We start from the raw sequence: 19,621 nt of genomic DNA on the forward strand, positions 1-19,621 counted from the left end.
ATTTTGAAATAAATGCTAATTAAAATATAAAGTAGCCTTTGTCTAACTTTACAGTTCTTACACAAGCCACTTTGTAAGCTTGTATTCTTTTCTGTTAATTATTTTGTATAGCAATTCATATAAAAATAAATCAAAAGCACTAGGGCACTTTAGTTAATTAATATTTCCCCAACATTTTGTGCAACATCACAGCTAACAGGTCAATAAAAATATTGTTAGGTGGTCTGGAGTCATGTTTTATTAGACTGAGTTATAGTTGTATCTGTTTTTCATTAATTAGACATGGTCATTAGGTGCAAAAGCAGCTGTTATCAGTGGGATTTTCAACATAGCAGTCATGGGCAGGCTGCAGCTAATCAGAGGCCACGGATTGGCTGTAACTCATCAATTAAGGGCTCATCCACACTAAAAGTTTAAAAGTTGTAGCTAAGAATGTCATGTGGCCTGCTTGGAATAGTGGCGACAACATTGTCTAGTGTCTAGACAGTTTTGTAATAGATTGTAGCGTGTAACTTCTTCCTAAATGGTGAATTTTCTGTTTTTTTGTGCTTTAATTTATTCCTCTAACTTTTTTTATTTTTCCATTGACCTAGACATATGAGGGCTTCTTGCAGGGCGAATTGTACTTATGAATGACACCGGCCATTTTATCATGTTATGTACTGGAAAGTAGGGAAAAAATTTGAAGTGCAGCATAATTGTGGAAATAGCCCCATTCCGCCATTGTTATTTGGGTTTTGTTTATACAACGTTCATTATATGGTAAAAAGGATCTGGCAATATTATTATGGCGATACCAAACATGCATAGTTGTGTTTTTTTTTTTTTTTAAGTTGTGAAAAATAATTTATAAAATCTTGAAAAAAAAAAAAAAAATTTGCTTGTGTTGCCATTTTCCGAGCTCCATAATGTTTTCAAGGGAACCTGTCACGTGAAAAAAACTTCATTCCTCCCGGCAGCGTAAGGCGTTCAGTCACGTTGGTGGCGCCAGCACGGTTTCAGTTACCCCTCTGTGTATAGAGAGCAGGGGCTGTAACTGCGTCCCCCGACACTGACTGACAGCCAACTCTGATGAGCGAGTGGGGCTCTAAGTGCGGGCACTGGGCAGGTTCAGAATGCTATTAACCTGCAGACATAGGGTTAATTAGCCTGCAGATTAACCCCATATCTGCAGGTTAATAGCGTTTTTATGTGACAGGTTCCCTTTAAATTTTTGGTTGATGGAGCTGTGGGAGGGCTTGTTTTTTGTGCCCAGAGCTGATGTTTGTATTGATACCATTTTCGGGTAGATACAATGTTTTGATGGTTTCTTATTATATTTTTTGCAATGTTGCGGCGGAGGAAAAAATCGCAATTGTGGCATTTGAGATTTTTCTTCTCATTGCAGTGTTTACTTATCAAGTTAATTAATTTTATATTTTGAAAGAAAGGACTTTTACAGACATGGAGATACTACATACAGTGGGGAAAATAAGTATTTGATACACTCCAATTTTTCAAGTTTTCCCACCTACAAAGAATGGAGAGGTCTGTATTTTTTATTGTAGGTACACTTCAACTGTGAGAGACAGAATCTAAAAATAAAAACTAGAAAATCACGTTGTATGATTTTTTTAAATAATTAAATAGCATTTTATTGCATGAAATAAGAATTTGATCACTTACCAACCAGCAGGAATTCTGGCTCTCATAGACCTGTTAGTTTTTCTTTAAAGGGAACCTGTCATGTCTTATCTGCTATGTAAACTGCCCTCATAGCTTTGTTAGTGATGCAATGTGCATCACTAACAAGCTTTTTGTCATTAAAATTAGTGGTAATATAAGGAGGATATAACAACATTTTATGTACTTGTAATCATACCTGCTCGCTCAGTCATGGGCGGGCGCAGCATTCAGTCAGGGCTGGCGCCGCCTATGTATTTGAATTTTGCTCCCGGCGAGCGCTGAAGTTGTGGGGCACTTGCGCAGTATCACGGCCAGGCAGTAAAGCTTCCAGCACTGGGAGCTGCACATGTGCTATGATGAGCGTCTCACAACGCCTGCGGCAGTGAGGCTGTGTACTTTCCAGCTTCACTGCGCATTCGCTGTGACGAGCGTCCCACAACTTCAGCGCTCGGCGGGAGCAAAATTCAAATACGTGGGCGGCGACAGCACTGACTGAATGTTGCGCCCGCCCATGACTGAATGTGAGAATCACACGCAAATGACTGAACGAGCAGGTAGGATTAGAAGTGCATAACATGTTATATCCACATTATATTACCACTAAGGCTATGTGCCCACGATGCAGAAATGCTGCGTATTTTTTCCCCTTCTCCCTGGCAGGAAAAACACATGCAGATTTTACATGCGTTTTTCCTGCCAAGTAGAAGCGTTTGTCAAGCGTTTTTGCATGCATTTCTGCATGCGGGTTATCAAGCGCTTTTCCAAGCGATTTTAGCATCACTTGGAAAAGTGCTTGACAACTTGGTCACACTATATAAATCCATGCAACCGGCATGGATTTATATAGTGTGACCAAGTAATAGTTAAAAAAAAAGAATAAGAATGGTAAAAAATAAAGATTATACTTGCCTTCCGATGGCCCCTGGTATTTTCTCTGCTGCGTCTGGTCTGTTGTATCGGTCGCGGTGGTGTGAAGGACCTGCGATGACGTCATGGAGTCATGTGACAGGTCACGCGTCCGCTGACGTCGGCGGTCGCGTGACCTGTCACATGACTCAATGACGTCATGGCAGCTCCTCACACCATCGCGACCCATACAACACACCGGACGCATTGCTGAGGAGACCGGGGGCCATCGGAAGTTAAGTATAATCTTTTATTTTTTATTTTAAATTCTTTTTTTTAACAGGTTCTATGGTACCTGGGTCTGGAAGAGAGTCTCCTCTTCTCCAGACCCGTGTACCATCCGCACACAGAATCGCTTAATATCCGTGTGTGCAAATGTGCTGACACGGATATTAAGCGTTTCAATGCAAGTTAATGGCGGCAATTACGCTGCGTGTCCGCAAAATTAATGGACATGCTGCTTATTTTTCCGCAATGATAATCCGCACGTGTTGTGTACATGCTGCGGAAATTTCCGCTGCGGATTATCATTGCGGAAAAATATGCAGCATGTCCATTAATTAAGGACCATGGAGCACGTATTACCAAGCGTCTTTTAAGCGTTTTTGCTGCGGAAATTGCGGGCACGCAGCCTAAAAGGAAAAAAGTGTGTTAGTGTTGTACATTGCATCACTAACAATGCTATGGGGGCAGTTTACATTTCAGATAAGACTTGACAGGTTCCCTTTAAGAAGCCCTCCTACTCTGTACTCATTACCTGTATTAATTGCACCTGTGTGAACTCGTTACCTGTATAAAAGACACTTGTCCACACGCTCAATCAATCACACGCCAACCTCTCCACCATGGCAAAGACCACAGAGCTGTCTAAGGACACCAGGGATAAAATTGTAGACCTGCACAAGGCTGGGATGGGCTACAGGACAATAGGCAAGCAGCTTCTTGAGAAGCCAACTGTTGGCACAATTATTAGAAAATGGAAGAAACACAAGATGAATGTCAATCTTGCTTGGTCTGGGGCTCCATGCAAGATCTCACCTCATGGGGTAAGGATAACTCTGAGAAAGGTCCGGAATCAGCCCAGAACTACACGGGAGGACCAGGTCAATGACCTGAACATTACTGTTAGTAACACACTATGCCGTCATGGATTAAAATCCTGCAGGGCACGTAAGGTCCACCTGCTCATGCCAGCACAAGTCCAGGCCCGTTAGATATTCGCCAATGATCCAGATGGGTCATGGGAGAAGGTCAAATGGGATTGGAATAAGGATGTGTACAACCCCAAGAACACTGTCCCAACCATGAAGCATGGTGGGGGAAACATCATACTTTGGGAGTGCTTTTCTGCAAAGGGAACAGGACGACTCCATATTGATGGGAGGATGGATGGGGTCATGTATCGCGAGATTTTGGCCAACAACCTCCTTCCCTCAGTAAGAGCATTGAAGATGGGTCATGGCTGTGTCTTCCAGCACCCGTAACACACAGCGAGGGCAACTAAGGAGTGGCTCCATAATAAGAAGCATTTCAAGGTCCTGGAGTGGCCTAGCCAGTCTCCAGTCCTGAACCCAAAAGAAAATCTTTGGAGGGAGCTGAAACTCAATGTTGCCCAGCAACAGGTCCGAAACCTGAAAGATCTTGAGATCTGTATGGATGAGTGGGCCAAAATTCCTGATGCAGTGTGTGCAAACTTGGTCAAGAACTACAAGAAACGTCTGACCTCTGTAATTGCAAACAAAGGTTTCTGTACCAAATATGAAGTTCTGTTTTTCTATTGTATCAAATACTTTTTTCATGCAATAGAATGCAAATTAATTATGTAGCAATCCTACAATGTGATTTTCTGGATTTTTTTTTAAGATTCTGTCTCTCTACGATAAAAATTACAAACTTTTTTGTTTTTTAATTTTCATGATTTTAAAAAGCTATTTTTATTACTTTTATTTTGTAGTCACTTGCACTATACACAGCAACACTACAGTATTGTTGTGAAGGGGTATAACAATTACAGTGGCAGAGAGTGCGACCATGACCAGGCACATGCAGAAGGGGGGCCAGCTGGCGCCAAGGATGCACATTCAGCTGAAATGTATTGAGGCGCAGTGGCCCGACAGGTCCCTGCACTGCAATACATGCTGCTGGCCAGTGATGTCACTGGCGGTGCATGGCAGTGATATCTTGCGCTGCCTGTCGCTATCACTCTGAAGTCAGCTGCCGGTTTCTGCGACGGCTATAGAGGGGAACGCTGCACTGTGTGGGAGTGGGGGAAGGTGAGTTGAATTGTTTGTTTATTTTTTTTATTTTTTTTGTAGAAAAGACACAGAACAGGGACATTATTACTGGTAGAAGCCCTGATGGGGCACATTATCCCAGAATGGGAGACATAGAGCACTGGAAGGTGCCCAGAATGGGGGACATATATTACTGGAAAGGGCCTAAGATGGGAGAAATTATACCAGGAAGGTGTCCAGGATGGAGGACATTATATAAGGAAAGGGAGACATTATGCCAGGGAGGGGCCCAGGATGGAGGATATAATACTAGAAAAGGGAGACCTTATGCTAGGAAACGGTCTAGGATGGGGACATTATTACTGGAAAGGGCCCAGGATAGGGAACATTATACCTGGAAGGGGTCCAGGGTGGGGGACATTATTAGAGAAGAGGCAAGGATGGAAAACATTATTACAGTAAAGGGGCACAAGATGGGGGACCTTGTTACATGTGAGGGTGAATATATATGTCTTCACAGGATCTAGAATGCTGCAAAGGCCCATACATGTGACGAACATGCAGGTGGAGGCTCTGGTTGAAATTTTGTACCCGGGCCCATTGGATTCTAGTTATGTCACTGTTTCTGTGTATAGCAAAAATCACTGTCTAGCTTTCATAGGCGTACTGTAATGACAGCAGACCCCTGACCATCATGGCAACGGCAAAGATGCACGCTCAGTTCTTGAGCCCACATCAAAGCCAGGGAACCAACATATGATGTACCATATTGGAGGGTCGAGTTTGTTGCACCAGCAGCATCTAAAACTCCTTGGCTGCTTCTGAGTACTGTGCTTTATCTCCCATTGAAGTGAATGAATTGCAATACTCTGTAATGGACACTAAGCAAAGCATGGTGGTGCTGTGTTCCACCCATACATTGTTTAGTTTTGGCCATTGCCAAAGCAGTTTTCATATGATTGTTGGGATGTAGGAACACCGCTGAGGTCATAAATAATTAAGTCCTGGATAACTTGATTAAGAATATATGGGGTGTGTGTCTACAGAAGCACTAGCTGGGCACTATGTATTGGGCACTAAAATGTCATAGTTGCAATTTTTAGTTTTGTGCACTTATTTCTGCAAAACACCAATGGGGTCAAAGTAGTCACTGCCCTCATAGATGAAATCCCTGAATGTAATTTGCTTAAAGGACCACTCCAGCATTTTTTTTTATTGCACCGCTGGAGTGGTGCTTTAAATGTAAATATGCATAGTTACGTCTGTTTTTAATGTTAAAATTTATCCCACCTGTTCTGGTGAAGTGGAAAAGTGCTAGACCACCTATAAGGGGGAGGCTCTACCACTTCACCACACACCTGGACCCATAGAAGCGCCAGAAGGACGCAAAATGGCCGCAATCCACAAGCACTCCTCTCATCCCTCTGCCTACCGCATAGATGTCCAGAAGACTAATGAAATAATGGACGTTCTATTTTTTTTTAAAATGAATGGTTAGCGCGGCTCTCTCTTTTCTGTACCTAAGTTTGTTCTTTGCATTTGTTGAGATTGCCTAAAAAGCTTACAGTGGGGAAACATATAACACGTGTTATTTTGACTGTTTGGTACCGCAGTTCTTTTATGAATTGACTTTAAATGTAAGTCCCCTGCCCCCTGTCTGATACTCGCTTGTCTCCACCTTCATCCGTTTCCTGCGTTGCTCTGGTTGGTCTCCGGCGAAAAGAGACCTGCTCGCAGCTCCAGTGTTTCATGGAACTGCACGGAGGTCACTGTACAAAAAAAGTCAATGAGAGACTCATTCTGGCTCTCATAGACTTGTACTGAGAGCGTGTGACGTAGCTTCTGACTTCCGGCCAGTCAAAAGCTACTGTCACGGGGGACTGGAGCGGCACCGAAAAAACTATGAAGACACCGGAGGATGAGTATATGACCGGGTGCTTTAATGAGTTTGCTTTAGGGTCTCTGCAAGTAGTGCCCACAAACTTCTTCAGAAAAAAACACCACAAAAGCAAAATGGCGCTCCTACTTTTCTGAGCCTTACAGTGTGCTGAAACATTAGTGCATGACCATATATAGGATACTACTTTACTTGGGAAAAATAGTGTAATAATTTATGGATTCATTTTTAACCTTCGTCTGGCTGAGTAGGTATAATTGTAACTATTCCGTTTTAAAATTGCAATAACTTTTTTTCGAAAAGTCGTAGAGGGCTGAAATTTCGTGACATCTCTGCAGTTTTGGTCCAGAATATATTGGCCAAATTTCAATAAAATATCTCCACCCCCTTCCGAGATAAGGGGTCAAGATATTTTTGCATCCATAACAAGCTACATAGGTACAAATGTACCCTCATATATTTTGAATGAAGATAATGCAAGGAAAAAAGAATAATATATTTTTTAATGATAATGCTATTTTATTATTATAAACAAGTAAAAAAACTGTTCATTTACATTATAAAAGAAAATGTAAGAAACTTTTTTTATTGATTTTCTTCGCAAGTTGTTTTCGCCTCAGGTCTCGGCAGACATAGCAACTACCAACAACAGGGAAGGGTCCACGACTACCATGAGGTATTTGAGGGCCAGCTGCTGCTTGCGATGCTACCAGAATGCATCGTCCAAGCACCATTTCTACTGCACCTCGAAGAAAATGGTTTCTCATCATCATTCGGTTTGTACTACGATCTTCAATTGCAGGCATACACAGCTGATTTGCGAGATCTTTCAGGAACTTTCTTCGTTGATCCTTTGTCCTGAAGCTTGGATTGTGTTCTCTGTAGATGATGTAGGATGCTAACCCAGTGACGTCAATCATATTGTAGAAAAATGCCAGAGGCCAACATAATGTTCGTCGTTTCACAGTGTACTCTCCCAACATTTTATCCATAACATCAACTCCGCCTTTTGTTTTGTTGTAGTATTTTATTATCTCTGGCTTGGCTGCTAGTGTCTCTTCAACTTCTCCTGTCATGTGCATAGATGATAGAAGCACGACTGATTTGTTCTTCTTTGGTACACATGAACAGACTGTTGCATCATGATTGTAGGCAAAATTTGTCGAGTTTACAGGCCTTTCTTTGGCAGGCTGCATGTTGCTAGGTAGGAACCTTTTGTTTTTTCTCACTGTACCAACTAGTGTCATGTTCCAGGAGTTCAATACCTTAGCTAGTTCCATGGTTGTAAAGAAGTTATCAGTGGTGACATTTCTTCCAGAGCCTTTATACGAGCTCACTAGGTCCAATACTGTTCGTTCACCAATGTTTACTTGTCGAGGACCATCAGTTGGTTTCCCAGTGTAGAGCTGACCTTGTAATGGGTAGGCGTTTGACGAGTCACAAGCCCAGAAAATCTTTATGCCATATTTAGCTGGTTTTGAAGGTATATACTGGGTAAATTTAGTATGGCCTCTAAATGGAAATAATTGCTCCTCGACGGTGATACAATTATATGGCTTGTAGGCTCTCTCCAGATTTCTGTTCAGCATTGTCCAGATGTCCCGTATTGGTGCAGCTTTATCTGTTTGCACACGTTCTGCACGTGTATTTTCGCTGTCAAATCTGATAAATCTGAGTATCATCTTGAAGCGATCACGAGACATGGCTGCACGTATAAGAGGCCGAGCAGCAACATTCCACATTTCCTCCAGATTCTCTTTGTTGTCTCTGTGCACACCAGCAGCAATCAGTATGCCCAAAAATGCATGGAGTTCAGTTTCAGTAAATTGCTTGAATGTTTTTTGTGGTGGCCGTTCAGAAGAATCAGGAAAACGTTGTACCAGTTCGTTGTTGTAAGCATCACAAACTCTCTTGGCCTTTCGACTCATTTCTCGTAATATGATGTCACACATCTCGGGAGTCATGATTGACTTGAATAGCTCTTTTGCTGTATACAGGTTGCTGATTGCTGCAGGGCCACCTCTTTATTGTAGGACATTACGAGATTTTGTTTGTGCATTTGGCAGTGGATCACTACACCATTGAGTTTTATCCTTAGCAGTCCAAATGTCGCCTGCACTTTGAGGCACAGACTCATCCTCAACACTTTCGTCTGAGTCGGATTCTTTTTCCTGCTCTATGACCATTTCTTGTTCAATGTCTGAATCTTCTTCAGTAACATCCACTTGTGGTACACAGTTTTCATCATCAGATGCAACATATGGTTCTTCCTCATGCTCAGAATCAGATTCTTCTAGCATTCGCATTATTTCGTCAGACGTAAATCTGTAAATATGAAAAAATGAAAAATAAATAATTTTCAGAAATACTACACAATACTACATTATTGGCTTTTCACAAAATGATACTAACCTGCAAACACGTTTTCTTGGATTATGGCGGAAACTAGATCCAGCATCACTATCACTCATGATGACTTGGTAGATGAATTTTGGCTTCTTTATTTAGTTCAGTAACACGTGGCAAGTAGAATGAAACTCGATTCTAAAGTGCAGATAAAAAAGTAAATTATTTCTAGTGATAATTATTTATAAATGTCATTTATATATTATGTAAACCGTATACGGTTTCAGAATTTTCATTCCATCTTAGACTGTTTTTTCGACCAATAGGAAAATTGTAACAGAGCCACCATCTTTATTTTGTGCTGAATATAAGTAAAACATCGTAAAACAATATGTAGATACTAATTATTATCTATTTTTCGTATAAAAACCATACTTATAGTGATAAGTTTCATACAAAATATATGTAAGCCAAGTCCAGGCTCAAAGACAATTTCTGACTGTTCTGTCCCCACATAAGGCGAATGAAGGTATAACTGGCTGTTACATGCTGTGAGACTTTCCTACCTTCGTATCCAAGAAATTGAAGACTTCACAAGCCTAGAAATGTGTGTGCTCACAGCAATGAGATGAACAGCAAAATGGCTACTGAGAAGAGGGAGGCAGGAAGAGAAGTAGAAGCCACTCCCAGTTTGAATCAACTTAATTGACATCAACATAAGTGAGCAGTAACAACACTGGCCAATAGATATCAGCATAACATTTGTAGCTGAATGAACTTTAGTTTCTGAAACCAAGTAAAGGAGAAAGTCTTCCCACAGTGGAGGTATATATGAAGGTACAATTGTACCTCTGCAGCCTGTTAACGTTGTAAAATTATGCAGCCTGACGAAGGTTAACATGGCTATTAAAAAAAGTAAACATTTAGAGCTAAAATCTACATATATTGTAACAGATATATGGAAAAAGCCAGGGAAAAGAGCTGGCACACCCAAGGACCACTGTAACTTGGTTTTCTTTATTTGTGCATCCGCTTAAAAAGTTACATGCATGGTTCAATAGTGCACCTCTAGAACCTTTTAGAAGTGCACTATGGAACCATGCATGTACCGTTTAAATGGAAGCCGGAATAAAGAAAAACAAGTTTTAATGTTGCTTCTGAGTGCCAGCTCTTTTCCCTTGCTTTTTCCATGTACTGCCGGCTAGCTGTGGAGCCGCACCCATTTATTTCATTAGTGGAGAGATCGCAACATACGTGGTGAGTCCAGGAATCGCCTGTGTTCCTGTGGATTGTAACAAATATATATTTTTTATTTTCATGAAGCCCAATGGTAAAGAAATCGATGTAACACATGGGATAAAACGGATCATTACACACTTATATTAATCCACTAAGGGGTGTAGTTTTTAAAACTGGGTAATTTGGGTTTTTTCCGCTGTTCTGGCACCTCAGACTCTGCCAAGTTTGTGCCTCAGAAGACATAGACAAAGTTTCTTTCTTTATTTCTGTGCCCAAACAGTAGTTACTGACTACATGTTGGAAATATTGCTGCATTTGGTAGAAATTGCTTTATAAATTGGAGTCCAATTTTCTCTATTGCCCCTTGAGAAAAAAAAATTCAATTAAAGCATCATTTTAGTGGGGGAAAAAAAGTCCACATCCCTACATTATAACGATGAAGCACCTGTGGATTCAAAATACTTATCACTCTTCTTGGTGAATTTCTTGAGCAGTGTAGGAATAAAATGACAGCACTTTTGGGTGTATTCTGCTGCTCTGATTCCTGCGGGGCTTTGCAAGTGGCACCCGCAAACTATTCCAGACAAATTTGTGCTTCATTAGCCAAATATTGTTTCTTCCCTTTTGAGCCCTGTTGTGTGTCCAATCAGCAGTTTTTGGCCACATGTAGAGTATTGCCGTATTCAGGAGAAATGACTTTAAAAATTTTGTGATACATGTTTTACTATTAAAGGGGTTGTGCGGTACTTTAGATTACCTCCCCATGTATCCCCCCCCCCCAGGTCCCTAAGACATTTTGTAAATACCTTCTGTTGCTGATAATGCTTGTGAGCGGCGCTGTACTTGGCCGCTCACAGGCATCACGTGACCCCAGCGCCAATGTCCCAACAAGTGAGGCGTGACTCAGCGCTGGGGTCCCAGGGGTGGCTGCTGGGTTGTGGGTGGGGTTACCCCCCACGTCACACCCGGCATCCACTGCGCGCTTTCCCAATGAATGCCTGTGAGCGGCCAGTGATGGCGTCGCTCACAGGCATTATCAACAGCAGAAGGTATTTACAAAAAGTCTTAGGGGCCTGGGGGGGATACATCGGGGGTAATCTAAAGTACCGCACAACCCCTTTAACTCTTGAGAAAAGGCAAAAATATGGGGCTGAATCAACATCTTGGTGAATTTTTTTTAAATTTTCATTCCCCGATGTTATAAACTTGCATCAGTGGGTCTAAAATGGGTACTGTACCCCTAAATGTATTCCTTGGTAGGTATAGTTTCTCTAATCCCCTCCACAACAGCACCAACAGGAGGTTGCCTCCCCATCCTAATTAGAGACAGGAAACACAAGAGGATATATAGCCCTCCCCTTCCCTCGATCCTCCTGTGTTTTTCCTGTCTCAAAGGGATGAAGAGGTTTCCTTCCGGTGGTGCTGTGGCTGGCAAACAGCTTCCCACTTGTAATTACCTTTGCCTGGGATCGATCGCCCCGTGCCTTCCTTACCTGCGCTTCTCTCGCTCCTGTGTGGGACCGCACCATCCTCCTGTGCCTCGGCAATGCTGGGTGGTGATTGAGTGGGCTGGGAGCCTCCAGTAGTCCACCCCCCGCCAGGTACAATGTCAGCCCTTCTCCCCACAAATGCCGCTTTCCTCCGGAGTTACTCCTGCAGTGGAGTGCGCATGGGAAGTGACGCAATTAAGTGAGTCGTGGCGTCACTTCCGGTTGCATTCCACGGTGGAACGCACCACCATTTTGCCGGGAAATTTGAAATTTAAAAACGGCGGTGAACGCCAATGACTGGACCTGATGTCAGGAGAGGGCAGACCTCATCCTATTGGATGAGAAAGGCGCTGGATCTCTGTTTCCTGTATAAAAGGACCCTGATGGAAGACACCATAAGGTAGGATTGAGGTTCTAATGATGGATGTGTCTGCCCCTAAAGGTGAATCTGCAGATCACAGCGCAATCAGTGGCCCAGTGAGTATGTCTGGTAAGGGTAGGCGACATGCTCGGTGAGTATTTCCGGCTTGCTCGGACGGGAGCTCGGATCCCTGCCCTGCATATTTGGTGCTCTTAGAGAGCCAATGAACATGCAGGGATTGCTTGCCAAGCACTGTAATGCCGTAGCCATGTTGGTTGTGGTCATTACAGTGGTTGGCTGGCCACACGGTGTCATCAGGTCTATATAAGACCTGGTGGCGCTATGCTCGTCACAGTCTACCCCGGAAACAGGCAGAGTAGGGAGAGCTGCTGCTGAGTCAGCGAGAGATTTGCTTGTTTATAGTTAGTATAGGTATTCCACAACATATCTATATATCCATCTGAAATAGCAGTCCTTCTGATTACTAATCCAGCTACATATATTCAGTGGTGATAGCAGGAGTTAGGCAGGCAGGCATTGTATCTGGCAGACTGCAGTGCATATAGTGCAAGAGGGTCCATTGCATGTGTCAATGAAGCTATTCACACGAGGACGCTGTGAAGAATAGTATTAGTAAACTACAGGCCTGTAATTTAAAACCGTGGTTCTCCGTCAGATGTATCACATGTAACTGCGTTCCAAAATCAGCCATTTCTGGCTTCCATTTCCATTTTATTGCAGTGTGTCAGAAGCTATTAACACGAGGTCGCTGTGAAGAATAGTAACCTACAGGCCCGCTATTTAAAACCGTGGTTTTCCATCAGACGTATCACATATAACTGTGTTTCAAATCCAGCCATTTGTACTGAACGTGGAAAGTATTGTCCTTTTAAAATTGGGCAAGGTGCGTGGCAAGGGACAGGGCAATGGACGTGATGGTGCATTCAGAGGCCCAGGCCATATGCAAGTGCAAGTTGAAATTGTGCCACAACAAACACCCACATCTTGTCGCTCAACCTTCCTGTCCCAATTACTAGAGGACCACAGAACACCACTATTGAACACAAAGCACTGTTAAAACGTTGTTGGTTGGATAGCAGATAATGATTCCAGTCACTTAGCCACAACCACTATCACCCTGTCTTCCACATGGTCAAGTCTCAGTAGCCGTAAGTCTGGACCGCATATTCCTCACCCTGAATCTCCTTCCTCCCACCATACCGAGTGCCCAGAGACAACTGATCCCACACTTGGACACTCCGAAGAGCTGTTCACTTTTCCATTTATAGATTCTGGCCTCTCGCCCGGTCCACTTGAAGCGAGTCAAGAGGAGAACGCTTATAGCGATGCCCAAATATTTGAGCAGCCACGGTTACACGAAGGCAACGGTGGGAAAGTGCAATTACTGTCACAAGAGGTGGATGATGAGACACAATTGCCAGAAAGTCAGGAGGAAGACCAGGGTGCGGAAGTGGAAGGACGAGGTGGTGGATGATATAGTAACTGACCCAACTTGGCAGGGGGACATGCAGAGCGAGGACAGCAGAATACAGGGGGAGGAAGGCGCATTAACACAACAAGCAGGAAGAAGCAGTGTGGTGGCCGCAGACAGAAGGCTGGAAATCGTTCCCCGTAACGCCAACACGATGGAAGTTGCCAGTACAACTGTTAGGTCCTCCCGAGTCTGGTTATTTTTTAAAGATTCTGCAGATAACACCAAAAAGGCCATTTGCACCACCTGCCAGGTCTGCATCAGTAGGGGTAGCAAAACTTAGCAGCCTGACCACCTCCAGCATGATCAGGCACATGGCAGCAAAGCAACCGACTAAGTGGGCCAAAGGCCAGGGTCCAGAAATAGTGTCTGTGGGTGACACCATTGCTTCTTCTGCTGTTGTGCGTGCACGTAAATCCCCTGTCCATGGCGCATGAGAAGATGCCTCCCGTCCTGCACGTGTCATTGCACACTCTCAACTAGCACCATCAACAAGCACGTCCACGTCCTTGTCCCAGTGCAGCACTCAGTTGTCCCTACCCCAGTCCTTGGAACGCAACCGCAAATACGCAGCCAACGCCCCACAGGCCAATCTAATAAATTCACACATTTCGCGAATGTTTGCGCTCGAAATGTTGCCTTTTAGGCTCGTGGAGACGGAAGCTTTCCGCAACCTGATGGCCGCGGACGTCCCTCGGTACTCGTTCCCCAGCCACAACTATTTCTTTTGAAGTGCCGTCCCACATTACACGAGCACGTGTCCCACAACATTAGCTGTGCGCTCAATAATGCAGTCACTGGTAAAGTCCACCTAACCACGGACATGTAGACAAGTGCTTGTGGGCAGGCACGGTACATCTCACTGACGGAACACTGGGTTAATATAGTGGAAGCTGGGACCCAGTCGGACCTTCCTCCCGACGCCGAGGATTGCGGGCTCTGGGTCAATCAGGGTTGCCCCCACATTCTGCAGCTCCTGCACCACCTCCTCCTCCTCTTCAGCCTCCATCTACGAAATGACCACATCATCAGAAGCTGGAAGCACTGCCTCGGCCAAGTGGCAACAGGCTGTGCTGAAGCTAATATGCTTAGGTGACAAACTGCACAACACTGAAGAGTTGTGGACAGCTCTGAAAGAGCAGGCAGATCAGTGGCTGACACCGCTGAACCTACAGCCAGGCATGGTCATGTGTGACAATGGCCCGGAACCTGATGGCGTCTCTGAAGCGAGGCGAGCTCACTCACATACCATGCCTGGCCCATGTGCTTAACCTCATGGTTCAGCGGTTTCTCAAAACCTACCCAGATTTGCTGGATCTGCTTGTTAAAGTATGCCTCGTGTGTGCCCATTTTAGAAAGTCAGCTACAGCTTCCACCGCCCTTGCCGTGCTTCAGCAGCATTTGCAGCTTCCAGCTGACCGACTTGGAACTCTACATTGCAGATGTTGGGAAGGATTTGTGAGCAGAACAGGGCAGCTGTTGACTACCAGAATCAACAAGTCTGTCGGTATTCAGGTCAGACTCCACATATAAAACCTCAGGAGTGTACATGGATGTCAGACATCTGTACCATCCTCCAAAACTTTGAGGACTCCACCAAGATGGTGAGCGGTGATGACGCCATTATTAACATCACCATCCCGCTTCTCTGTCTTCTGAAACACTCTCTGCTCACAATTAAAGAGGATGCATTGCAGGCGGAGCATGATGAGATGGAGCAAGGAATCATACAGGGTGATTCCACACAGCTCAGCCTCATCTCATCCCAACGTGGATTGGGTGACAATGAGGAAGAGGAGGAGGAGGAGGAAGAACAGGAGCTAGTTTCCTGCGCTATAGACGGTACTACCTGCCCAACTGTCATAGCGTCTGTTCAGCGTGGATGGCCTGAGGACAGGGAGGAAGAGGAGGAGGAGAGCATGGTCAGTCATCCTCTTGGTGATGACATGGAAGTCTTGCCTCTTTGCAGTCTGGCACACATGGCTGAATTTATGTTACACTGCCTTTCCTGTGACCCACGCATTGTCCAAATTTTGGGTGACAGTCATTACTGGTTGGTGACACTTCTACACCCATGCTACAAGGAGAACTTTCTGTCTTATTCCCGTGCCGGACAGGCCTAACAAAATTGGGAAGTACGTGAAGGCCCTTGTTGCGAAATTATATAAAAAATTCCCATCTGAAAACGCTGGCAGCAGAAGTCACAGTTCATTGGACAACTAGGAAGTACAGGCAAGAGAGGCACAAATGCAATCCAGCAGAGGCAGGGGAACACTGTCAAAGTTCTGGGACAGTTTTCTTAGACCCTCCCATCACACAGGCCTTGAGGCGCTGGGCACTCTCACAAGGAGGGAAAAGTTTCAGAAGATGCTGAGGGAGTACCTTGCCGACCGTACCAATGTCCTCCATGATTCCTCTGTGCCTTAAAATTAATGGGTATTTAAGCTGGACACGTGGCATGAACTGGCTCTCTATGCCTTGGAGGTCCTGGCCTGCCCTGCTGCTAGTATTTTGTCAGAGCGGGTTTTAAGTGCGGCTGGTGAAATTATAACCAATAGGCACATCTGCCTGTCAACTGAAAATGCTGACAGGCTGACTCTTATAAAAATAAACAAGTGCTGGATTGGGCCAGACTTCTCAACACCACCAAATGATAGCAGCGGAACATAAGCTCAAATACAGCGTCTTTTTTTGGGAGGTCTAACTCTATTCCCATGCACCTCTGTCTTCACACCCAGACATGGGTATACACTCCCTGATTTTGGCTACTTGCTCTTGTCCTCCTTCTTCTCCTCATCCTCATCCTCCACCACCATATCACCATATGTACTGTACGTCTCTTGCAAGGGGCATTGGAGCTCCTCCAAATATTTGGCATCTGTTGCATTCACTGCATAGGCAAACAATATTGGAGACCCACTTCATAATAATGGGAACATTGTTTTCAGGAGGCCCTCCGACCTCTATGTCTCTTGCAAGGGGCATTGGAGTAATTTCACATTTTTGACCGCCATTGCATTCACTGCATAGTCAAACAAACAGTATGGGAAACCCGCTCCTTTCTAATGAGAACATGTCATTACTGTGGCCCACCTCTGTGTCTTTAAACTGTTATTGGGGTTTTTCCTAAGTTCTGGCAGCCGCTGTACTCACTGCATGGGTATTATCACTATAGGAGACCCACTCCTTTATAATGGGAACGTTATTTTTACTGAGGCCCTCCTCTATGTCTCTTTAAAGGAGTATTGGTGTGCGTCTAAATTTTTGGCTGCCCTTGCAGTCACTGCATATGCAGTAACAGTATACTGTAGGAGACCCACTCTTTAATAATGGGAGCAACAAAGCATAGCCGACTGCTGGCCCTTTAAGAATAGTAAGGGCCGCCTGATGGCCCTATAAAAATAGTCTTTGTGATTTTGAGTCCCTCCTTCATAAATGAAACAGTATGTGTCTGATCATGTCTCACATACCACATGGCAAGATAAGTTAGTAAAATGTTAAAACGACATTTACTGGTGAATATATTTTTCACCTTCGAAAGCAATGCAAAAGTGCAGAAACGCTACGTGTGAACATAGACCACGGTGTGGAGGAGCATTTTTATTTTTGGTTATTTATTTTGCCTTATATACAAGTCATTACCCTGGAAAGGATGTTCCTTAACATATTTCCCAGGAAAATCCATTTTGGTTTAGTTTTTGTATATTTTATTGTGAGTCCGTAAAAGTGGCATAATACCTCTGACAACATTGTTGACAGCAGTGATCTGGGAGTCAGAGATGCTTCCAGGGGTCTTCCCCATGCTGTTCCCATGTCATTTGAGCACTGTTCCCATTGATTTGGGCAATTTCTCGGCCCTCTGAAGACCGCCGGGTGGCGGAGGGGGGCGCAAAAATGCTTGAGCTTCCCATAGACTTACATTGGGCTCATTACTCGGACCGAGCACTCAAGCATTCCAATTTGCTCGACCTGAGCAACGAGTACCCAAGCATTTTAGTGTTCGCTCATCACTACTATGCAGTTATTGTGTATGCAGTGACTGCAACTGCTGCCTAAATTTAGTAAAAGCCCCAATATCAATTTAAAGACACCTAGAGGAGGGCCTTAGTAGTAAAATGTTCCCATTATAAAGGAGCGGGTCTCCTATACTGATATTGCGAATGCAGTGACTGCAAGGGCTCCCAAAATTCTGGACGCATCCCAATACCCCTTTGAAGAGACACAGAGGAGGGCCTCAGTAAAAAAAAAAAGTTCCCATTATTAGGAAGGGAGTCTCCTATACTGTTATTGCCTATGCAATGAATGCAAGGGCTGCCAAAAATTTGGACGCATCCCAGTACCCCTTTGAAAAGACACAGAATATGGACGAAGTAAAAAAAAAATGTTACCATTATAAAGGAGTGGGTCTCCTATACTGGTAATGCCCATGCAGTGAATGCAAGGGCTGCCAATAAATTGGACGCACTTGTGGCGCCCCTGCGGGTTCAGTCGCCATACAGGTACTGCATCTCATCCAGAGGTGTGGTACCCCACTCTCAGGTAAGGATGGAGTACTACCCGGGACCCACCCACTTGCATCCATTACACTCAACTTCAGAGGGAAGGGTGAGATTGCTCTTAAGCGAGCATGTAGTGGGTGTGGATGGAGGAAGAAGTACAGGGGAGCACTTCAGTAGGAGTATAAAAAGGAACCATCTTGGGAAGGGGACAGGACAGTCTAAGGAGTGGGAGCAGGAGCTCTGTAGGAGCTCTGCTCAGAGAAGAGGGCCTAGACAGAGAGGCCCAGGAGGACTGGCAGGATGAGGAAAGGAGTAGAGGAAGGCTCCAGGAGTGAGGGGATCTCAGAGGCACGGCGAGCGCGGAAGCCACCCGTGCGCCCGAATCTACCGGAGTGTGGAGGGATCAGGCCGCAAAGGGGACTGGCCCCTAACTAGTGGATAACTACAAGGCTCAGCTAGAATCCAGAGGCTTCTGTACTTTCAGGGTGCAGTTGCTCACACCTGCAACTATATCGCCGAAAAGGTAGCCATATAGGATTCAGGGGACTGCAGGTTGCCTTCCAAGATCCGAGGTTACCGGCTTGGGACGCTTGTTGCGAGGCGCAGGGCAGGAGGGTGAGAGCCAGCGCAGGAAGACGACCGAGGAAGGAACACCGAATGGGGTCCCGTTATGTACTCTTGAAACACCTAGGAGTTTCTGAACACCTGCCTTGGTAAACACAGGACAATGTGGGAGGTTACCCTGGTCCTGGTAACCTGGAGTGCAACAACTGTGAGTAAACCTTGAAGACTGCACCCCACTGTGTCCTAGCATTATTATCTGCGCCATCCCCTGCACTACACTGCACAGCAACATCTACCTCATTAATCATCACTGCACCGCCCTGGAGCTTAGCTTTACCTGTGGAGAGCTGAACCAACTCTGCTGCATCACCAACAGCTCCAGAGGATCTGCACCGCAGCGGCGACTTTAGATAGCCGCATACCACAGGTGGCGTCACGAACATTATATAAAAACTATATTCCTCTTTTCTTTATTCCCCTTTTATTGACCTCCCTGGGTCACGGACCGGGTCACCGCCACTGTGAAATCTCCCAGCATCGACCGACCCGGCTACCGAGTACCCCACAGCCCAGGGGGTGCGTCACACTCCAATACCCATTTGAAGAGATGTAAAGGAGGTCCTCATTCATTGTTACCATTGTAGAGGAGTGGCTCTCCTATACTGATAATTCCCATGCACTGGATTTGAGTTTATGTTCCGTTGCTATCATTCGGTGGTGTTGAGAAGTCTGGTCCAATCCAGACATTCATTTTATAAAGAGTCAGCCTGTCAGCATTTTCAGTTGAGGGGGCCCGCCGGAAAAATGCTCAAGTTTCCCATAGACTTGCATTGGGCTCGTTACTCAGACCGAGCAATCGAGTATTCCAATTTGCTCCACCCGACCAACGAGTACCTGAGCATTTTAGTGTTCATTCATCACTAATAGG

General features: G+C 44.7%; 1 protein-coding gene across 6 annotated transcripts in view; it reads left to right on the plus strand.

The window, feature by feature from the left end:
* RPH3AL (rabphilin 3A like (without C2 domains)) overlaps positions 1 to 19,621 on the plus strand; it is a 467,437-nt gene that overhangs the window by 179,031 nt on the left and 268,785 nt on the right. The window lies entirely within an intron of this gene.

Source organism: Phyllobates terribilis, unplaced genomic scaffold (assembly GCF_046119375.1).
Source record: "Phyllobates terribilis strain yellow unplaced genomic scaffold, ASM4611937v1 Scaffold_2__4_contigs__length_985480577, whole genome shotgun sequence".
Lineage (NCBI taxonomy): Eukaryota > Metazoa > Chordata > Amphibia > Anura > Dendrobatidae > Phyllobates > Phyllobates terribilis.